Consider the following 23,786-nt stretch of genomic DNA (forward strand, 5'->3'; position numbering starts at 1 on the left):
GGAAAGCTGGACAAGCTACAGAGAGTATCTCACCTGCACTGCAAAGCCTGGCAAGCTACCTGTGACGTATTCAATATGCCAAACACAGTAACAACAAGTCTCAAAATGGAGACGCTACTGGGCCCACTTGAGCAAATCGATTTCCATGCCATCTGCATATAGTAAAAGCTTGACTTCTTTTCCTATAGGGATGCACTTGATATGTTTTTCTTGCTTAATTGCTATGACAAATACTTACAATACTATATTGAATAGGAGAAGCAAGAACGGGCAACTTTGTCTTGTGCCTGATCTTAGGGGAGAGCTGTATTTTTTCGCTATTGATAATAATATTTGCTGTGTCTTGTGGTAGATGGCTTTGACTGTATTAAAGAAAGTTCCTTAAACTCCCATTTTGTTGAGAGTTTTTCTTATAATTCAGTGCTGGAAATCCATAGAACATTCTGAGATTACTTGAAAATCTTTATCCCATGAAACAAGAAATGGAATAAATGGATAAATTCCTGGAGTCCTATAATTTCCCAAGGATGGACAGAGAAGATTTGGAAATCGTGGATGGAACCTATCATGATCCAGGAAATTCAAGTGGTAATCAATAATCTTCCCAAAAAACAAAAGCCCAGGCCAAGATGGATTCAGTAGTAAATTCTTGGACCTTTAAAGAAAACCTACTGCCAATCCCTTTCAAGTTTTTCAATTTTCAGGACAATGAAAAAAAAAAAAGAAACTCTCCCCAAATGGTTTTTATGGAGCGCATATCACCCTAATGCAAAAAACAGACAGAGACACCATAGAAAAAGAAAATTACAGACCAATATCCCTGATGAATACAGACCCAAAGATTCTCAACAAAATACTAGCAAATAGAATCCAATGACTCTTCAAAAAGATCATACACCAAGACCAAGTAGGATCCATCCCAGGGATGCAAGGATGGTTTAATATTCACTAGTCAATCAACATAATCTATCATATCAGTAAAAGAAAAGATGAAAACTATATGATCATATCAATAGACACAGAGAAGTTTACTTAACAAGTTCCAGCAGCCATTGATGATGAAAACTCTCAACAAAATGGGCATGGAGGGAACTTTTCTCAATATAGTCAAAGCTATCTACCACAAACCCAAGGCAAGCATTGTTGTCTATGGGGAAAAAATAAAAACCTTCCCTTAAGATCAGGGACAAGACAAGGATGCCCACTCTCACCACTTCTAATCAATTATAGTACTGGAAATACTTGCAATAGCAGTTAGGAAATAAAATGATATTAAGGCCATCTAGGTAGGAAAGGAAGAAATTAAGCTCTTAACTATTTGCAGACAACATGATACTATAGTTAAAGACCCCCTAAAGCTTCTACCAAGAAGCTCCTAGAAACAATATGCTTGTATAGTAAAGTCACAGGTTATAAAATCAATACCCAAAAGGGCAAATATCACCCTGATACACAAAGCAGACAGAGACACCAGAAAAATAATTATAGACTGATATCTTTTATAAATAATAATGCAAAGATTCTCAACAAAATATTACCAGATAGAATCCAACAACTCATCAAAAAGATAATACATCAAGACCAAGTAGGATTTATCCCAGGGATGCAAAGATGTTTTAACATTCATGAATCAATCAACATAATGCACTAGATTAATAAAAGAAAAGATAAAAAATATATGATTATATCAATAAATTCAGAAAAAGTATATCTTATTTTTTATCTTTAGTTTGAAGTTTGTCTTGTTTGATATATCTTACTCTGTCATGTTAGGCTAAAATTTTCCTCTATGATTAATTTCTAATCGAATATTTGAGACTATGTTTATCTTTTTTACTTTTTTTTTTGGTTGAGGGAGTACAGATGCAGTGATGCCCAGGGATTACTTCTGGCTCTGTGCTTAGGGATCACTCATATATGGGATATATAAAAAAAAGACATAATATGAGACCAACACCCAAGCACAGCAGAAACAAGAGTCAGAAGGTCTGTTCTCCATGGTTTGAAGCCTACCTCAAATACTGGGTGAGAAATCTGTTGGGATAGAGAAGGGACCACAATGACAAATTGGAAATAATCACTCCAGATAAGAACTGTGTGCTGAAAACAGGGAAAGGAACAAACATGATCACCTCGCAGTACCTGTAATGCAACCCATAATGCCCCAAAGGGAGACAGATATATATATATATATATATATATATATATATATATATATATATGTATTTTTTAACAGAGTGGCAGCTTTGGGGTGTGGACATGACTGCCAAGGTTTCCGGAAGTATAGGAAGGTGGGAGGAGGTGGCTCATTCCAACCTCGAGAAAGCCTAGAGACTTCAGTCACAAAATCTGCATACCTGAATTTTCAGCAGATTATATTTTGATGGGCTGGAGAGGTAGCACAGTGGGTAGGGTGTTTGCCTTGGACATGGTCTACCCAGATTTGATTCCTCATGCCCTCTCGGAGAGCCCGGCAAGCAACTGAGAGTATCTTGCCTGCACAGACAAGTCTGGCAAGCTAACTGACATATTCAATATGCCAAAAACAGTAACAAGTCTCACAATTTGTTGTGAGACATTACTGGTGTCTGCTCGAGCAAATCGATGAACAACGGAAGGAGAGTGCTATACACACACATACACACACACACTCACACATACACACATATATATGTGTATATATATATACATACACACACACTCACACACACACACACATATATATACATCTATATACATATATGTGTGTGTGTGTGTGTGTGTGTGTGTGTGTGTGTGTGAGACAGGGAGAGAGAGAGATACAGAGAGAGAAAGAAGGAAAGTACCTGCCATTGAGACAGGATGAGAGGAAGGTGGCAAAAGGGAAACTGGGGACTTCGGTGTTGGGAAGTGTCTGCTGGTGAAGGTATGGGTGTTGGAACACAGCATGATTGAAACCTGACCATGATCTGCTTTTTAACTCTTATCTCATGGTGATTAATAAATAAATAAATAGATAAAACTAAAAAATAAACAAAGACCAAATGGTATTCTGGAAGTCTAATCAAAGACTGGTAGTTTGCCTTGGAAAAAGCTTGAAAAAATGCATGGAAAATCTTCCTACTTACTACATTATCATTATCATTCTAGTCCAAAGGCTTTGTTTATTTATCATTGATGTTCAAATATGTTTATTATAAGGTTATGAATTTTGCTTTATTATTTTATGTTTCTGACACTGCATTTTGATTGATGATAATTAGACATATAGTGAAATAGTGATAACATGAATATATATGATTTAAGTTTCTTTATTCTATGTAAACTTTGTTTCTCCTTACTTCTTGATTCTCCACTTATTTTCTCTCTATACACTTTGATATCTTCTTATTGATAAGATTCCATTTGCATTTACTTAATTATTCTATTTTATCTCTTGAGAATAACACACAGTATACATCTAGACTCCTTAACAAATAGTCCCTTTTAAATTTAAAACAAATAAGTCTCATGTTCAGTTCAGCAAACCCTAAATTCTCTCCTTTACACTTGCAATATAATTTTGTTTAATATGAATACATGAATCCTTAACTTTTGTTTAAAAATTTGTGGCATTTGATCATACCATACTAAATAAAACAGAAGAAGAAAATATGTTTATCAATAAATTAATTGGAAATCAAAAAAGTTTTAGGATATTAAATATGGTCTATATGTACAAGAAAATAGATTAATTATTTGTGCAATACCTGGTAGATGCGCTATACATCCATTACACCATTAAATTATTTATAGTTTCCTTTTATTAAGCCATGATTTTGGAAGGGTTTATAAAAAGAAGTATCAACAAGAAACGGTGATACAACATACATCATATAAAGGAGAAATAAATATGTCTTTCCAGTTAAATGATCTTAGTGTGATCTGTCATTGTCCATATATGATTTCAAATTAGAAATTCCAATTCACTGTAACACTGTATCACTGTCATCCCATTTTTCATCAATTTACTAGAGCAGACACCAGTAACGTCTTTGTTTATCCCAGCCCTGAGATTTCAGGATTTTCTCCTTACACGTCTTTCCCAAAGATTGGAGGCTTTTTCAGGGTCAGGAGAATGAGACCTGTTATAGTTACTGGTTTTGGCATATCAAATACACCACGGGGAGCTTACCAGGCTCTGTCCATGCGGGAGGGATATTCTCGGTATCTTGCTTGATTCTCTGAGAGGCAAATATAACCCACCCACTCCCACACTCCAGGCCTCTTTCTGGACCGGGACTGGGTCCCTTGTGGTAGGGAGGGCTCTCATCCACCCCCCTCTGGGGCATCCCGAGTGAAAGCAGTCTGGTGCAGAGTTCCAGAAATTCCAATTAATCATGAAAAACAATAGTGGAGGTTACAAATGTACATGATAAGGTTACTGAATTGAAATAAGTGTGAGAGGTAATGTCTATAAGAAGATTATGAAAATTTTCAAAGGAAAAGTTTTAGCTGCAAATGGGAAATCAAAAAAAATAAAAATTTATGTTTGATGTTTAATTATAAATCAAAGCAAGAAATGATAGATCAGCGTGAGGCATGTGGGTTAGAACATATTTAATTTTTCCCTGAACTATTTACCTAGATTTATGAATTTAGTAGATTTTCGTTAAATCCCCTTTTTTTCTGTTTTAATCTAATTTATGTGAATAAGTTAATATTTACATAGTGATAATAATGATATTCATTAGTCTTTCCTCTGAAAATAATCCATAAAAATGAATATCAAATATCATTACCGTTTGGAATATGTATATTATTTTCAATGCTGTGAAAGATTATAATTAGCAATAAGTAATTGAAAACATTACAGAATGAAAGGAAACTTTACGCATATTTATTCCATTGTCACAGTTAACAGAATTTCCTATTGTTACAGTAAAGATGACTAAAACAGCTAGCTTCTGGGTATTTGGGGGACAAGGTAGGGATGGCACTCTGTCTGCTGTCTTCAGTGTTAGAGCTCTTCACTTACAGCTTGCAAGCGTTTACCAACAACCTCTGTGTCCAGGATGGCAACTAATTTGTTCCTTCAGCATTTTCCCAGTAGCAACTGCTTCCTTCCGAAGCTCTTTGCTACAAAAGCTCCTCTAGGTAGTTTGTTCCTCTTCCATGACTGAAATCACTAGAAACTCATGACCTATGCTTTTATGCTTTATATTCCCCATCCCTTTTGTCTGGTTGATCATGCCTAATATAAATAAAGAATTGTTAGCTGATCCTTCTGGTTGGTTACCCAAATGGGAGCAAGTATATTTCCTAAATAACAATGAATCCTATTGCTCTACAGAATGCACTCATATTGGATGATATGGTATGCATATATTCAGAGACTATAAAACCAAGCTCCCGGAAGAGAAGAAGGCAAAGTCTCCTGCCCCTGCACCTGGCTGTCCTCACCAGGGCCCCTTGGAGGAGGGTGGGTTGAGTTTCCCTCTCCACCCCAAGTAGAGCCCCGACAGCTGAAGACCTCCGGGACCCAGCCAAAGTCATGCTGAGACCACTCTCCACACGCTTGGATGAGGAACTGGCAGAGGAACCCAGGTCAGCGGGAACTGGGACTGAGATCTCCTAGCCTGTTCAGGACTTGTCCTCCTCCACCCAGCCTTCCCACATTTCAGTAGCTAGACAGTTACACCCACCAACTGCCGTGTAACCCCATCAACAGCCATCCAGAGACTATAAAACCAAGCTCCCAAACCTCTTATTCTCTAGTTTTTACTCTCAGAGAACCCTGCAGGCTACTGAGAGTATCATACCCGCCTATATGTCTGACTAGGAACATCTGTAAAGGTGATTAGAGATTGCCCCAAAAGCCTCCATCCATCTCGGAGAGCCCGGCAAGCTACCGAGAGTATCCCACCCATACAGCAGAGCCTGACAAGCTACCCATGGCGTACTCAATATGTCAAAAACAATAACAGTGAATGGTCCTCATTCCCCTGACCCTGAAGGAGCCCCCAGTACGTCATCGGGCTACACTTACATGTGACAGGGATGAATGGAGAGGTTACTGGGCCTGCTCGAGCGAACTGAAGAACAATGGGGTGATAGTGTTAGTGATAGTGATAGTGATAGTGATGATATGTATAGAGATGACTGCCTTCCTCACTTTCACTGTAACTTTATGGTCACGGAGAAAGAAATATTTTTAATATCACATCAATAAATATAATATCAAAATTGAAAACTTGAAACAGTATTTGAAGAAGTGAATGTTTTTCTATAAGTTAAAGGTCTTATTGGCTAATAAATATTATCTAAAATTAAGAAATAGAAACAGAGACTTGCTATAACAGTTTCAGAAGTGGTCATTGTGTGCTATTTCATTTCAGTGACTGCTTTTGCCTTTGTGCTCAGATGTCGTTCTTGAACTGCTCTGGGTACCTGATGGGGTAACCAGAATCTAATTTTGTTGGCCACATGCAAAGCAAATACCTTTAGCTTTATAATAATTTTCCAACCTCAGTTTAATAGAGCTTTAATTATGTATTTTATATACCATGCTTGATTATAAAATCAATGACAAACACGTTTTTAAACAGCATCAATTTAAAATCACTTTTAAAATACTATGTGGCTCTTTCTGCAGACTAGATTCAAACATGATACAGGATATTTTTTCTTCATTTACAGGCTAAATATACTATCTATCTTTATATCAGTTGAGTCAACAGCATATTGGTTTCCTGATGTGACTAGACATTTTTGTTTCCACAATGTGGAAAATATCAATGATATATACCTTATGAAGTGTGTTAAATCAGTGACTAATTGATTTTCTAAGAGCTTTTTAGGAGGAAAAGGAAACTATGGAAATAACTTACTCTAAATTAGAAGTTAACGTGACCCTAAACCATAACCATAGCTTTTTAATCCTTTATTCAATTCACTTGACAACATCAGAGAAATAAAAATTAACTTTGAGTGTTAGATATAGATGGTTGAATACTTGATGTGATTAAAAGTGAAAAGTTTAAATATAAAATAAAAAATGTAATCAATCTTATTCATAATGAAATTTCTTTGATGGACATTCTAAATATATACATATATGTCAAAATATTTATATACCACACATTATATATATGTATATATATATGCTTTAGTAATGGAATCATGGATTCCTTAACTCAGTCCCATTAAGAATTAAAAGTTCTTCAATCATGAGAATAAACTTCTCAATATTTCACTAAAATTGTGCAATGAGCTTCAATTTTAAGAACTATGGAGTATGTTATCCACAGAAGCTTCCTATATTGATTACTGTAATTCTAGGGAAGAAAAAATATATATACATAAATTTATAATGGATGATTTAGCTGTGAGTAAACCAAATAAATTTACAGATATAGGGAAGAAAGAAGGAAGCTTAGTGTAGAATGGTGGGAAGGAAGGAAAGAAGAAAGTAAGTTGTATTAATTTTAGAGGCAAAAAAGAATAGAGTCTGTGACTATCCAAATATAGAGTAGAACCCTGAATTTTGAGACAGAGGGGAATTGGAAGAGCCCTGTTAGTGGGTTTTTTTTTTAGATTTTTATTAGTGAAACACCATGAGGTACAGTTGTAGATTTACAAATTTTTGTGCTTGGGTTTCAGTTATACAATGATTGAATATCCATCCCTCCGCCTGTTCCCATTCTCCACCACCACTGATGCCAGTATCTCTCCCGTGCCCCCCGTTCCCCACATCCCACCCTGCCTCTGTGGCAGGGCATTCCCCCTTGTTCTCTCTCTCCTTCTGGGTGCTGTGGTTTTCAAAACTTTCTCAAAGAAGAAATTCGAATGGCTAAAAGGCACGTGAGAAATGCTCTACATCATTAATCATCAGGGAGATGCAGATCAAAAAAACAATGAAATATCATTTCACACAACAGAGACTGGCCCACATCCAAAAGAACAGAAGCAACTGGTGTTGGCCCGGATGTGGTGAGATAGGAACCCTCCTTCATTGCTGGTGAAAATGCCGACTGGTTCAGCCCTGTAAGCGGTGTTTGGGAGGCTTGGGTTCCCCACCAGCTTCACTGGACAATGGAGCCAGCAATTCAATACAAGCACCCAAAAATGTGGTTCTATGATACAAAGTGCTGCAAGCATGGGGAATCAGGTGCTCTCTGGGAACTCAATTCAGGTGAGGCACATGAATGTATCCTAACTGCTGTACTATCTCTCAGCCAAGAAACTGTGATCTCAATAATGATGGCCTGTCATAGAGAAGATCAAGCTGGTCAACATGGTTTGAGGGTTTCTTTTTTGATTCTTGTATAAAATACCCTCTAAAGTACCCTTTCTTAGAAGGTAAAGCCCTCAATAGTATGAAGTAAAGAAATACAAGAGGGAAGCCAAACATTCTAGACTTTCTCAACTTGCTATTTTGCCTTGATAATTTTGAGTATTTGTATTCATGAACATTTTAAATTTCTTAAAAAATGTAATGAAACTCTTAGTCTGATTTTGATTTATGGTATTCTTTCCCTGGGTTTTTCATTTTAGTGACCAAACTCCAAAGCAATTTTACTTTCTAAATCTTCCTGCAAATAAGATGCTGATATTATTTTTAATTGAATCACTGTAACTTACACAGTTACAAAGTTGTTCATGACCTGATTTCAGTTATACAATGTTCCAACAACAATCCTTTCAGTAGTGTATATTTCTATACTGAATATATATTTCTATTTTGAGATATTTTGTTCATATAATTGTTTTTACTGTCTGTTAATTATTTATCATCATAATTAAAAAGCTGTCAAAGGCAAGAACCTGTAAAAGACTTGTTATATGATACAGATAGTCCCTATTATGTGAAAGTCAAATATAAAAGAGAAATTATTTTGTTGCTACTTAAAAATTAACAAATCAAGTTTTGTGGGTTGATTAAATTACTATATGTATCTACATATTACTAGGAATTTTGTTTCACAGTTAATTGCATTGAACTTTATGCCTAGAAGATGATATTAAATACATAATAAATGATAATGGTATTCTTAGTAAATAATACTAAGGGGTAGCACAGCAGTAGGGCATTTGCCTTGTACGTGGCCTACCCAGGTTTCATTCCTCTGCCCCGCTTGGAGAGTCCGGCAAGCTACTGAGAATATCTCATCCGCAAAGCAAAGCCTGGCAAGCTACCCATGATGTATTCGATATGCCAAACATAGCAAGAACTCTCACCATGGAGGCGTTACTGGGTCGGCTTGAGCAAATCCATGAACAACGGGAGGACAATGCAGTGCAGTGCAGTGCCTTAGTTTAAAATATGCAATTATTATTTTGTGCAAAAAAAAAAAAACAAGAATTTGTTAAAGGATTTAAAAACCCTAAATTAGAGATGGAAGACCTAAACTCTAATAGGTTATCCAGTAATATATTCTACAAATAAAGTCTAATTTTGGGGTCTGATGCTTAGGTCAGCAGGTAAAATGCCTGTTGATTTTAGTTAAATTCTTGACGTTCCATATGGTATATGGAACACCTGAGCACCACCAGTAAGGATTTATGAGTGCAGAGCCAGGAGTAATCCCTGAGTCTTGAAGTTTGGCCCTAAACAAAACAAAACAAAACAGAAGAAAAGAAACCAATATATGCTAATTTCCTCATATATATGATCATATTTCTTAAAATTTGACTTCAAGATTTCTTCATAAAATTGTGGATTTATGTTCTTTTTTATTTTTACCTTCACAGTCCTTCTCTTTTGCTTTAAAGTCTAATCAATTAATCATCATGCTTCTCTATTCCCAAATACTTTCTACAGTCTCTTAATACACGAATCACAACACATTGAATTTCACATTCCAGTGGTAAAGATCACTTTTCAAACTACGCAAAAATTTATTATGGAAATATCATATAAAATATGGCAAATTATTATTTAGGTAGTTAAAAAATAGTGAATATTTTCAAATTTTTATTCTCTTGGATGTATTTTACCCCTGGTATTATTAATTAATAGTATGTTATGAATATGAACATGTGATTATTAATATATATCGGTTTTGTCTTACTCCTACTGAATCTTGACATTTTGAATTTTCACTAAACTAGCAGATGAGTAATTATCACAATACTTGTGTTTGATTTATGAATTGGCCACTTATGCAAAATGTCTTAGATTAAGTGTAATATTTCTATTTTTATAATATATTTGTGTTTTTTCTCTTTTGCTTTCACTAAATTTGTAGTACTTTGTTTTCATCACTTTTAATTTTTAATATCTCAAGATACTGATTTTTAAAACCAATATTAAAATGCTTCTCCCATACGTAATTTTGCTTTATGATTTTGCTTAGAGTATATTCCCATTCAAACCCTTTATCCATTTTAAAGTAGTTTAATTTCATATTTTATTGCTTTTATATTTTTAATCATAGTTATAATACTTTTAATCATACCTACTTTATCAAAGATTGATACGTTTTCTTTTAATATTTGTAAGAAATTGTTTTACTTAATTTGAAGTAAAATTTATAAAAAGAGAAAGTAAATGTTAACAAGAAAAATGCAGGTTTCTTCAGGGAGAGGAGAAAGGCCCTTAAACAAAAATGAAACACACCTTAGTGCTTTAATTAGATTTCCAATATATTTGGAGTGATTACCTTATTTGGGATATGCAGAATGGATCTATTTATAAATACTTACTTCAAAAATTATTTAAATATTATTATTACAATGTCTGTTACATATGTTTAACTATTAATTTTGCTAATATTCAGGAGTCGTATAACTTATGAAAAATTCCATGGAACTAAAATTTTTAATCCATTCATTGAGATGAGGATTCATAAACTCTTCTGGACCAGGAAAATAGAGAATACATTATATTTATATTAGGAGTTTAAGGTACTCATTTTCGAGTAAGTTTCTCCTTTTCTTAGACTGATCCAGTCAGAGCATATGGTATTACGGAGTAATAGCGATAATGCAATTTCCAATACCACGTATTTTCATTAAATATAATGAGTTTAAAAGTGACAAAATTCTAAAGCATAGTTCCCACTAGAAAATTGAACTTGGTTATGTTAAAATAAATTTTTTTTGTGGTCACCCCCAGAGGGCCCTGCCCCCGAAGTGCAAACCTAATATTCAGTGCTTGGTCCCAGTAATGGTCCCAGTAATGTAGTAGTCCCAGCAGTGCTGGTTGACTGGGAATATCAGAGGTTTAATCAGCAGTGGTGGTGGGAGTATGATGTGCTAGGGATAGAACCCAGAACCTCACACATCCTAAGTATGAGCTCCATGAGTTGATCTATCTCCCAGATTAATACTAAAGAATTAATGCTTAAGTGATTTTCAGTACAATTTACATTGTATTGAATTTACACAGTCATTACAATGACTGCGTACATTGACACAAATATGTGGTGATTCTTGTAATATGCATGTAAAAGTCCTGAGGTCTATATATTTAAATATTAAGAAAGAGCCAGGACCCCTTGGAGGGGAGCGGGTTGAGCTTTCCTCCCCGCCCCGACCGGGGCTCCGGCAGCCGAAGACCTCCAGGACCAGCCACCACCATGCTAAGACCACTCTCCGCACACATGAAGGTACTGGCAGAGGGACAAAGCCACGCGGGTTCCGGGGCCGAGACCTCCAAGCCTACTCGGATTGGAGTCGAGCATCTTCCATCCAGATCCTCCAAATTCCAGTAGGCGGGGGTCACACCCACCACCTGGCCCCCTGGCGCCGTGTAATCCCATCAATGGCCAAGACTCAGAGACTATAAAATACAGATCTCGGAACCGCTCAGCCGCAAATGCGGCCGCGCGACATCTTATCAGAACTTTTTTTTTTTTGTGACTTTTTTTTTTAAATTTTTTTACAGTTGTAGATTTACAATTTTTTTTTTGTGCTTGGGTTTCAATTATACAATGATCAGATATCCATCCCTCCACCAGTGCCCGTTTTTCACCACCATGGATAATATCCCTCCCACCCCCATCCCCCCATCCCCCCCTGCCTCTGTGGCAGGGCAATCCCCTGTGTTCTCTCTCTCCATTTGGGTGTTGTGGTCTGCAAAAGAGGCATTGAGTGGCAAACATGTTCAGTCCATAGTCTACTTTCGACATGCATCTCCCCTCCTGGGAGGATCCTCCAAACATCCTTTATTTGGTGCTCCCTTCTCTATCTGAACTGCCCTTTCCTCTAGGATACCCGGCTGGCCTCTAAGTTATGGAGTAATCCTCCTGGTGCTGATCTCAGCTATTCTTGGGTATTAATCTCATACTTTGTTACTTTATATCCCCCAGATGAATGCAATCTTTCTATGTCTATCCCTCTCTTTCTGACTCAGAACTTTTTTTATGACATCTTATTATCTCATTCCTACTTTGGACAAATTTGCAGGCTATTGAATGTAGCCTGCCCACAGGGCAGAGTCTGGCAAACTCCCCATGGCGTACCAAATATGCCAAATACCAGTAACAATGATGGGTTTCATTCTCCTAAAGAGTCTTGAATATAATCTCAGGGCTAGGGTGAAAGAGACGTTACTGGGGCCTGCTCGAGGCAATCGACGAATAACAGGATGATGAAAATGAAATGAAATGAAATGAAAGAAAGAGCTTAAAACAGCTAAAACATATTTGACTATGTTTGCTTACTTTTACAACTTATTTTCTGTGATTTCTTTCTATGTTGAGTAATTCTTTTTCTAGCCATTTAGTATCATTTATCAATTGTTGCTCTTTGCTTTGTGATAAATAACCATATACTGGTGACTGATTCTTGAACATAATTTGAGTTTATCTATTTCTAAATTGTACGAGATTAATCAAATGAAAGTTAATATTCACATATTCAGTTTTTTATGTTAATATGATACTGTACCTTGTCAAGGTAAAACATAGAGCACACCAATCAAAAATGCATTCTGTATGCATTGACTTTTCAGATAACTCTCATATACGCAGAACCTCTGAATAAAGTTTATTATTCTACCACAGCTTCATGTGATATTAAGGATCACACTCATTGGTAAATTAAAAGTAGGCAAAAATAATTTGAAATTTATATACAAGTTTTAGACAATATTTATTCTTTTTAATACTTACGAAAAATTTGAAAAGATAATTCAACCAACTAGTTATATCATTTATTAGAATTTAACAAGAATTAGCTTTAACAGTTGCCAGTATGTGACAGTGCAATCCTTAACATTTTCCTTTAATTTGGTTCAGAAGATTTTGCAAAGCAGGTACAGAAAAAAATGAACTTTGAAGAAAGCAACTCTTGAATCTCAGAAGAACTAGCAAGCGAATCCTGCTGTGCTAGGTAATAATGCTTCTAATTCTTTTTTATTCTCCTAGTGCAATTCTACTGTCTTCTAAATACAAAACGAAGCATGAATGTATATGAATATAGGAATAATCATTTTAGTAATTTTTTCTTGGTTAAGTAAGTAAGAAACTTTCCTTCAACAATAAAATGGAAATATATGTATTATACATATAATGAAATTTTTCTGTACAGTTCTTCATGGAATATTAAACCCATTATCATGGATACTAATTTAGAATATTATGGCAGAAAATTCCTTCATATTTTCTTACTTTAATCATTAAATCGCTGTTACTTGCAAATAAGGTAACAGCAAAGCAAACCAAAACTTCCTTAGCTGAAGCTCCTAATTCTTCTAATATGGGTGTGTTTGTATATGTGTGGGAGGGGGGAGTGCGGTGCTGCTCCCTGTTCTGAGCATGGCAGTGCTTACGGGACTTTATGTAATGATGCTGGGGGCTGAAGCAGTATGTGTTATACACAAGGCAAATATCTTAATCTGGACTATTCCTCTGGTCTCTCAGGACTTTTTTTCTTTTCTCAAGGAATCTCTAAGAAAAAAGTTTTTTACATATGTATCATCTTAGCTTTCGAAATCTACTATTTTCAAATTCCTAGGCATGACCTAAAAATGCAATCAGTCTCCTAAATCAGGGCCTATTAATCTTAAGAGATAAAATTCTTCCTTTAATGCCATCATGTTCTTCTTCCTCTAAGAGATCCTACTTGATAAATTAACATGTAATTACCACTACCCGTTTCTCTTAATATTAGGAAAATTTATAGGAATAAAAATAAGTTTTGAAAGTCTTACTAATTGTATGTTGTAATAAATTTCACCATAAAACTTTATTTTCCATATGGCTTCAAATTACAGTTTAGTAATTTATCCATTCATTTTTTGATTGAGTTACAAAGTTACCATGATTGAGTTTCAGGCATCAAATATTCCAACACCAATCCCTTTGCCAATGCCCATGGCCTTCCACCGATACCACTAGTTTCCCTCCCACCCTCAGCCTGTCTCTGAGGTAGGAACTTTATATCCATAGCCTTTCAGCACTACGTTCTCCTCTGGAGTGATCATTTCCTCAGCAGCCCTCACATTGTACCCCACCCTGACTATTGCCTTTGGGCATTGTTAATCCCCTACAATGTTTCTTTATCTGTTCCTCTAGATCTGACTAACTTCACTCCACATGATACTCTCCACATCTATTCACTTAGTATCTGAAAATTGCATGACTTCTTTCCTTAGGGCCTAATAGTATTCCATTGTATATATGTACCATACTTTTTAGACAGACATCTGTTCTTGGATACTTAAGTCGTTTCCAGAATTTTGGCTAATGTGAATAGTGCTTCAATGAACATCAGAGTGCAAATGTTGTTTTTTGTTTTGTTTTTTGAGTTGTGTTTTTGAGGCTTTGAGGTATATTCCAAGAAGTGAAATTGCTGAGTTATTCAATTGGGGTCACTTCAATTCCTAGTATTTTGAAAGATCCCCATATAGTTTTCTGAAAACAGTGGAGCAGTAAACATTCCCACCAGCAGTGAATGAGCGTCCCTTTCCCCACCCCACCATTTATACCAACACACCAGCACTGGTCACTGTTCTTTTTGATGTGTGCCAGTATCTCTGGTGTGAAGTGGCATCACATTATTATTTTGATTTCCATTTCCCAGATAACTAGTGATACAGAGCACAAGACACATCCTATTTTTCCTTTCATATGAAATTACTTCTTGTGAATTTTAAAATTTTGGATCACAGTCAGAAATGCTGAGGGCCACCAAAGCCATACTGGTGGTGCTCTGGGGCTACTAGCACTAAACCCAGCAGTGCTCAAGTGAGGTCAAGTGGTGTTTGGGATCAAACTCTCCGACATGCTAGATGTACTCTACCAACTTAGCTCTATCCCCATTCTATGGAACATTTATTTCAGGGAACTAGTTTATTTATTCTATAGTCATTGATTCACTCATGCTTTAACTGGGAATGTCTTAATGTATTCCATATTTCAGAGGAGAGCTTTATTTGATGCAAAAATCCTAGTGAAAATTATTAAAATTAACTTTTCCCTTCCAAAATTCAAGTGTTATAAAACTATGCCCCAAAGGTCTCTAAAATTGATAATAACTTGTATGAGATGGAAAAATTATAACTTTTTTATCCACTTTTTTATAGAATCTAAATTATAGTACTAGAACATATGTTCAAACTGGTTTTTTGGAAGAAGTGACAAACAAATATATTCAGACATCTATTCCCCTTATTCTTCATCTCTTACTATAAAACAGAAACACCTAAAACCTTTTGTGGTTATAGGATGAAAGATGCAGGGAAAAAAACCAACATCACCATGCAATCTTCTGTTTTTCTAGTTTCTGAGCTTTTCCCTTTTTTCCCTTAAGGCTCTGATTCCACTTGTCCCCAAATTACATTCTCTTTTTCAAGAAATAGATAAAATCTAAGCTCAAATCCCCTTCTGCCACCTGTGTAACTATTCCCTAACACAGACACTAAAATTGATTTGAAATTGTTCCTGCCTCACCTATACAAAGTCCAGAACCTTTTCCTTCTTATAAGAGTCTGGTACACAACGCAACAAAGTCTCATTTGCTTCAATCACACTGCCTTTTGCTTTCATGGTTTCTGTTGGAAATTCAGTTTCTAATGTTTATGGGCTTTTCGATTTAATCATTTCTTCCCTGCTGGTCTTAAGATTCTTTTTGTCTTTCTAAAATATTTGATCATAATATGTCAGTGTGGTACTCTTGCAGCTATTTTCTTGGCATTTACTAAGACTTTATAATTTGTGTATTGTATCCAAATTGAGAATTTTTATGATTAGTTATCAAATAGTCTCCTTATTCCTTTATTTTCCACCTCTGCTAAGACATTTCCTCTATCTGTAGGATACTATGCTTGATACTATACTATAGGTCTTTTAGGCTATGTTTGTTTTCCATTATTATCTTACTTTCTACTCCTCAGACTAGACTATTTCAAATGATCTATTTTCAAATTGCTGAATTCTTTTTCCTGTATATGTTCATCTTCTATTGAGGCCTTCTACTGGGATTTTGTTTTAAGAGCTTCCTTTTCATGTATTTTATCTCATTATTGAAATTATATATTTGTTCACAAATAAGGTTTTTTTAATATTCCTTTAATATTTTACCCTATGTCTTTGTTTTAGTCTTTGAGTGTATTCACTATGATTGCGTTAAGTATTTATGTGCTTAGGAATTTTTTGTTATCAGGCCATGTCCAGGTCAGGGATTACTCTTGGCACTATGCTCAGAGATTACTTCTGGGTATACTCGGGGACCATACGCCTTGCCAGGGATTGAACTGAACCTGGATTGACCATATGTGAGGAACCCCCCTAGCCCTGTACTATATCTTTCCAACCTCAGGATTATTTTTATAAAGACCCCACCCAGTGGTATTCAGGATCTACCAGAACTTGAATCAATAACACTTGAGAGCCATACAGGTTTCAGAACTGAACCCAGGTCTTCATATGTTAGTCACGTATCCTATCTTTTGAACCATCTCCCTAGTCCTCATTTGGAATAGATTTTATCTTTTATTTGCTAGGTCATTTTATGTTTTTTTTTATAATGCTTCCTAATTTGTGTCAGCAGCTTTATCTTTTAAAACAAAGAATGCAGTGACTCTGGAAATCAGATTATTAATTCTCCTCAATACTTGTTTTGTGTCTTTCTCTTCTCCATGTTGTTTATATGGTATTTTTGTAACAACTTTAATGTTTTTATTTGTGGTTTCTGAGCTTTCTCTTTTATTTTGCATTATCTCTACTCTAATTTATGTTCACTTAATTTTTTGACCAAGATTTCTGATAGTACAAAGAACAAAATTATAAGATAAAGGATAGCTGGAGGGATACATAGGTAAACAGAAAACGTCTCCGGTCCTTGGGAATTAATGCTGTGCTTGGTCACTACTTCCATAGACAGTCCTGTTATATATCTGCTTTAGCTATTAATGGCTGCTTTCACTATGTTCAAATATAAGTCATTGGTGAAAACAATGTCTTTTGGGCCTTTCCTAAATGTAGGTCCTGCCGGGTACGTACGTAACTTTCTAAATTCCTGAATATACACAAATATATTATCTTCACTCCTTTCCTTACTTTTTTGTGTTCTGAGTTAGCCAAAACCAGGACCAAGTATTTTACATTACCAGAGTAGAACTAAGACCATAGTTCCTTGAGCATAAGATGGTCAATTCCATTTAGAAATAGCAACTAATATCCCATAGCGGGAGTACCAGCTTCAATCTTCAGGATTATAATGAAGTCATGGACTAAGGTAAGCAAGAGCAGACACAAAAATAAGAGTTCTTTCCAATCAATTATAAAATATTTTTGTATTAATTCAACATTTACTTGGTTACCTTAAAAACTTCATAACTTTCCAGAGTTCTTGCAACTTTTACACATAGAAATTTGGCTTGCATTTTTTCTTTGTTTCTGCATTGGGAAATACAGGTGTATAGTTATTTATTCTGATATTTTATAACACATCAACTATCCTGATATGATATAATTGAACTATACTTTTGAAATCTAAAATTGATGTGTCTCTGTCATCTTTTATATATAAAATGGGTAGAAATCTGTTTATCTTATATACAGAAAATTTAAAGAGAATTATTAATTTTGGGAACATTTATGATTTAAGTTATTTCTTATTTTTCCCATTTTCTTTAATATGAAAGTTGATTTTGAGCATAATCTTTACCTCTCAATTCAACTACCATGCCCTTCATTTCTTCTCTGGAATATACATTATTTATCCATAATGGTAACAGTTAAAAACAGTAGGAAAATGTCCCTTATTAAGCCTGAAGGACAAAAAATTCAGTATACTTTTTTGAAAATATAGTCTTAAAATTTATATTAGAATGAAATGTAAGAAACATAAACTCCAACATTTTCTCAGGTCTCAGCCTTCCTCCATCAAATATTCTTTTCTGAGAAAAAAAGAAAAAGAAAAATACACAAAAGATTTTAAAGCTGAAATATCACAATTTTAAAATAGGTAGTTGAGCTATTCTGTTTGTTTGATTGAAGGAAAGTCTTATTAGGAGTTGTAGATCAATAAAGTAGACCAAAGTATTTTACAATATTGCACTGTGACTCAAGGAAGTTTATTTTTTGTGTATAAATAGTGCTACAAAGAAATCTGTGGGTGTATTTTGCATTTATTTTTAAGTCTTCTGTAGATTGTTAGATGTGATGGAAGATGGCTGTTACTACACATGACTTTAGTTTAGTGTCTTTTATTAATGATTATGAATAGAGCTATCAGGAGCAACTCCTGGGCAATGTTAAACTAAGCTAACAGACCAAAATGATAAGATGCTCTCAAGGTTAGAATATCTCTCCAGCATTGCATGAACAGTTCCTCTGATGCCAAATCACAAAGATTCAAATGCTAATACCTGATTAAAATCTTAGAAGGCCAACAGAGGTTTATTGGTTAGCGATATAAAGCTATTCTGGAAAAAGAAAAGATGTATTAACATTTAGATCAATTTTACTTTTTTTTATCTGTTTTTTAAAAGGGATTATTTGAGAACACACTAGAGAAAATGTTTTCAGTGAAAAGGATTTGCTACAGTGAGTCTCCAGCCACCTTTACCAATTGTGAGCACCAATAGTAATCTTACTCAATTTCTCTCCAATTTTTTTTATAAGGATGCACATTATCTACTGTATCATATAGGTTCTACTGTATTTTAGTTCAATTAATTGTGAGTAAATAATTTTGTGGGAAAAATAAGAAATAATTTAAATTATAAATATTCCCACAATTAGTAATTATCTTTATATCATTTAAATTTTTATGTATGTGGGAAAAATAGATTTCTACTCATTTTATATACACAAGATGACAAAGACATGTCAATTTTAGAATTTCAAAAGTATAACATCATTTCTGTATGTTACACTGAGACATTGAGGTTTTATTGATTTTAGAAATCAAGTGATTTTGAATGAAAAATTATTGAATTCTTGAATAGTTTTCTTTGAAAAGACTTCAACCGATTATTAGAAACTGCTTCTTCAGTCTCATGTGTAATATACAAATTTCATTATCTCATTTAGGACATGTGACAATTTGCCCCCGCGCCTGGCTGTTCCTCGCCGGGGCCCGTTGGAGGGGAGCGGGTTGAGCTTTCCTCCCCGCCCCGACCAGGGCTCCAGCAGCCAAAGACCTCCAGGACCAGCCACCACCATGCTAAGACCACTCTCCGCACACATGAAGGTACTGGCAGAGGGACAAAGCCACGCGGGTTCCGGGGCCGAGACCTCCAAGCCTACTTGGATTGGAGTCCAGCATCCTCCACCCAGATCCTCCAAATTCCAGTAGGCGGGGGTCACATCCACCACCTGGCCCCCTGGCGCTGTGTAATCCCATCAATGGCCAAGACTCAGAGACTATAAAATCCAGCTCCCGTAACCGCGACATCTTATCAGGACATCTATTTATGACATCTTATTATCTCATTCCTACTTTAGACAAACTTGCAGGCTATCGAATGTAGCCTGCCCACAGGGCAGAGTCTGGCAAACTTCCCATGGCGTACCAAATATGCCAAATACCAGTAACAATGATGGGTCTCATTCTCCTAAAGAGCCTTGAATATAATCTCAGGGTTAGGATGAAAGAGATGTTACTGGGGCCTGCTCGAGGCAATTGACGAATAACAGGATGATGAAATGAAAAAAAAATGAAAATGACAATTTAATATCAGATAGAGAAGCAAAAAAAAAACAGGGTGTGACCCATTTTTTTTTATAGAGATCCAAGGCAAAGATATAATACAGTGGGTAAGGAACTTGCAGCTGACCAAGTTTTGATCACTGTCACCCATAGGATCCTCAGAACACTACCAGTAGTATACCCTTAGTGCAGATTAAATAACAATTTCCACATCAACGTTGGTATGACCAAAAATAATCCAATAAACAAATTTAAATGAGTACTGTAACACTGTCGTAGCACTGTCCTCTCGTTGTTCATCAATTTGCTCTAGCGGGCACCAGTAATGTCTCCACTGTGAGACTTGTTACTGTTTTTGGCATATTGAATACATCACAGGGAGCTTGCCAGGCTTTGCAGTGCAGGCAGGATACTCTTAGTAGCTTGCGGGGCTCCCAGAGAGGGATGGAGGAATTGAACCTGGGTCGCCCACATGCAACACAAACACCCTACCCGCTGTGCTATCACTCCTGCCCTAAATTTAAATGAGATGTCAAAAAAATTAAAATGAGGCCAGCAATATAACTCACCTTGCACACTGACAATCTCGCTCAATCCTGACACTGTACATGGTCTCCCAAGCCCGACCCACAGTGGTCCTTGAGAGAAGAGCAAATTCTGACCACAGACAAGAGTGATTACAAAACAAAATCAAATGAATGAGAATGAGCATTAATCCTATGTCACCAGTGTTCTATTCGAAGAGATTGGAAGCAGAAAAAGATACCAAGCCACTGTTGTTCAGAGAAACAGCAAGAAGGTTGTCATCAGCAAGACAAAGACACAGAAAAGGCAGAGAAAATCATTTTACTGAAGCTTTTTGACCTTTCATCTTAGAATTTTAGCCCTCAGAACTGAGAGTCTAAGAGTTTTTTTTTTCTTTTTGGGTCACACCTGGCAATGCACAGGGGTTACTCTTGGCTCTGCACTCAGGAGTTACTCTTGGCAGTGCTCAGGGGACCATATGGGATGCTGGGAATCGAACTGGGGTGGGGTGCATGCAAGAAAAATGCCCTACCCTCTGTGCTATTGCTGCAGCCTCTGAGAGTCTATGAGTTTTTATTGTTTAAGCAATCACATATCTGATCATCTCTAATGCAAACTTGACAAAGTTTTTCTACTGTAATTTGTTTAATCTTAAATACTCTTAATCTTAATTTTTTAAAATACTCTTCAAAATACTATAAATACTTTTTATCTTAATTTTTTTCTTCTACTGGCACTTAAACTTCATCTTGCTAAAAACTTGGTCATATTGAATGTTCATTATTGGTTTTGTGACTGGTGGTTTAGTTACTTGTACACTGCGGTGGGTATGATGTGAGATCGGTGGTAGCAAAATCTATCCGTTGATTACTTGTATCTCTCCATCCTGTAAAATTGAGCTGTTATTCTCATTTTGTCATAAAATCATTAAGTAATCAGTCTGTTGACTAGAGGAAAGTACTTAAAATCCACAGAAATTCACTTTCCATTTGATTATCTCCTTGCAATTCAGTGCTACCATATGAAAAGGATTTTAACAAATTGGAGTGTAAGTGATAAAAGTCATATCCAGGTAGAATCAGCCTCAAAATATTCTAATACAGTGGAATCAAAGTGTATCAATAGTATCTGGTATTTTTAGAAAACTGCTGTACATCATTCCCTATATTCTTTATGACCAAGCTTCATATCTTATCTTAGAAACACGGTCAGTGAGTCAAAACATTGAATATTGTGAATATTGTACATTAATTGTGTTGGTCACATTATATTCCTTTTTAGAGAAGGTAATCACCAGTTTCACCACACAAAACTATGCAAAGAATCGAATATGATTTTTCACAGAACTACTGGACACTCTTAAGCAGTGTTGATCGTAGTGATTCAAAATCAGATTATGGAACATGGACGATAGATTCACTTGTAGTGTAGAGACTAGTATTTCTATGTTTTTCAAGTTGTAACATCAGAAGGAACTTATGTGTCTCCAAGTGTGAATTTAGGAAGAAATGATTTTGGAATTTATACTTTCGAGCCCATTTGAGACTTATCTTCTTTATTAAACAAGTCAGTTTGCTGTACTTGACAAATCCATTTTTCATATTAATAGCTTTGGGTGTTTTGTGATATGTAGCTTAATAGTCAGATTATATATTATTGTATTTGTTACATAAAACATAAAAAAGCCTCATCAAGCATTGTTAAGTTTTCTTAGATATCATAGAGCAAGTACAGTAAACTGTCAAACTCTCTAGGCGATATCTTTTGCTTCAAATTTTTCAAAATCTACAAATTTAACTTCTAGGATAGATCACTCTATACTCCTCAAGTTAGTCATCATTTTCGATCTATGTGCTTATTTTAGGACATTTAAAAAAATAATTGCCAGTTATCCTCAATGGAAGGAATAGTCAAAATGTCATTAATATGGTGAAACAATGTGAGTTATGTGGTACACCTACAGATATAGTTAACACTAGCTCAGAATAGATTATTACAGAGTCTAAATTCTGATATAGCCTTGAGAAAAAAATGAAAGAAAAATTTCTGTCACTGAGAAGTAAAATCGAAGAAAATTATAACGAACAAATGTACTTTTTTCTATTTTATACAGGTCAGGTGAAATTTTAGTGTATTGCATAAGCATTCAAGTATTTAGCATGTTATCTTTAATTAAATATCAAATTTTCAAATTCTGCTCCAGGATTACCGTCCATTTCAGAAAACATTTTTACTTTGAGCTTGATGGTTAGCAGATAGGCTAAAACATATTAAGACATATAAAATAAGGTTAAATGTGATCTACTTCATTTAAATTTTCTTTTTAAATTATTTTTTCCAGGGAAATATTCTATTACTGCTTTGTTTCTTATCCTTATTGAGTAATATTTATTACAAGGCAGAAAGTATAAATAGCTCTAAGACAATGTTATTTATTAGATAATCTTATGTGGATATTAATTTATTAATTAATATCCTGAATAAGTTCATAAAAACACAGCTTATTCATAGGAAACATAAATCAGCTAAATGGATTTTAAAAGAAACCACATTTTGTATTCTATTTTTAGTGAGACATTTACAAGTGTTGAGTTAAATTCAACATTCATCATATTAAAATTGGAATTGTGATTTTTAACTTAATATCTTTAATGAATATATTTAGTACTATTAAGACTACTGAACAACTTTTGGATTCTAGTGAAATTCAGTTAGATACAAAAATTTTTCATAAATAATTTTTCCATTGACATTATAAAATATTTAGCCTTGAAAGGTATTTTTTACTTTTAAATTCTGGATATCAATTCAATCCTATAAAAAATTTGGGGAATGGGACACATTCTGTTATGCTCAAGACCTACTCCTGGCTCTGTACTCAGGGATAACCCCTGTCAGGATTTGGGAGACCATGTGGGGTGCCAGTGATTGAACCTGGGTTGGATGTGAGCAAGACAAATTCCCTACCTGCTATACTATCTTTCTCCAGCCCCAATCCTATAACAACTTTTGCCATTTAATATTGTATGTAGATTCCTGATTGGCACTTACCAAACCTTTTGAAACATTTTTAGTATTGTAACATACAGATCACAGGAAAAGACTTTTTAAAAATGGATCTATCAATTAAAAATAGATATTTAAGCAGCATTTCATTTAAGCTCCTTGATCTGGTCCTATGATGATGAATTCCGTAC

Source organism: Sorex fumeus, unplaced genomic scaffold (genome assembly GCF_029834395.1).
Source record: "Sorex fumeus unplaced genomic scaffold, SorFum_2.1 ptg000021l, whole genome shotgun sequence".
NCBI classification, from domain to species: Eukaryota; Metazoa; Chordata; class Mammalia; order Eulipotyphla; family Soricidae; genus Sorex; species Sorex fumeus.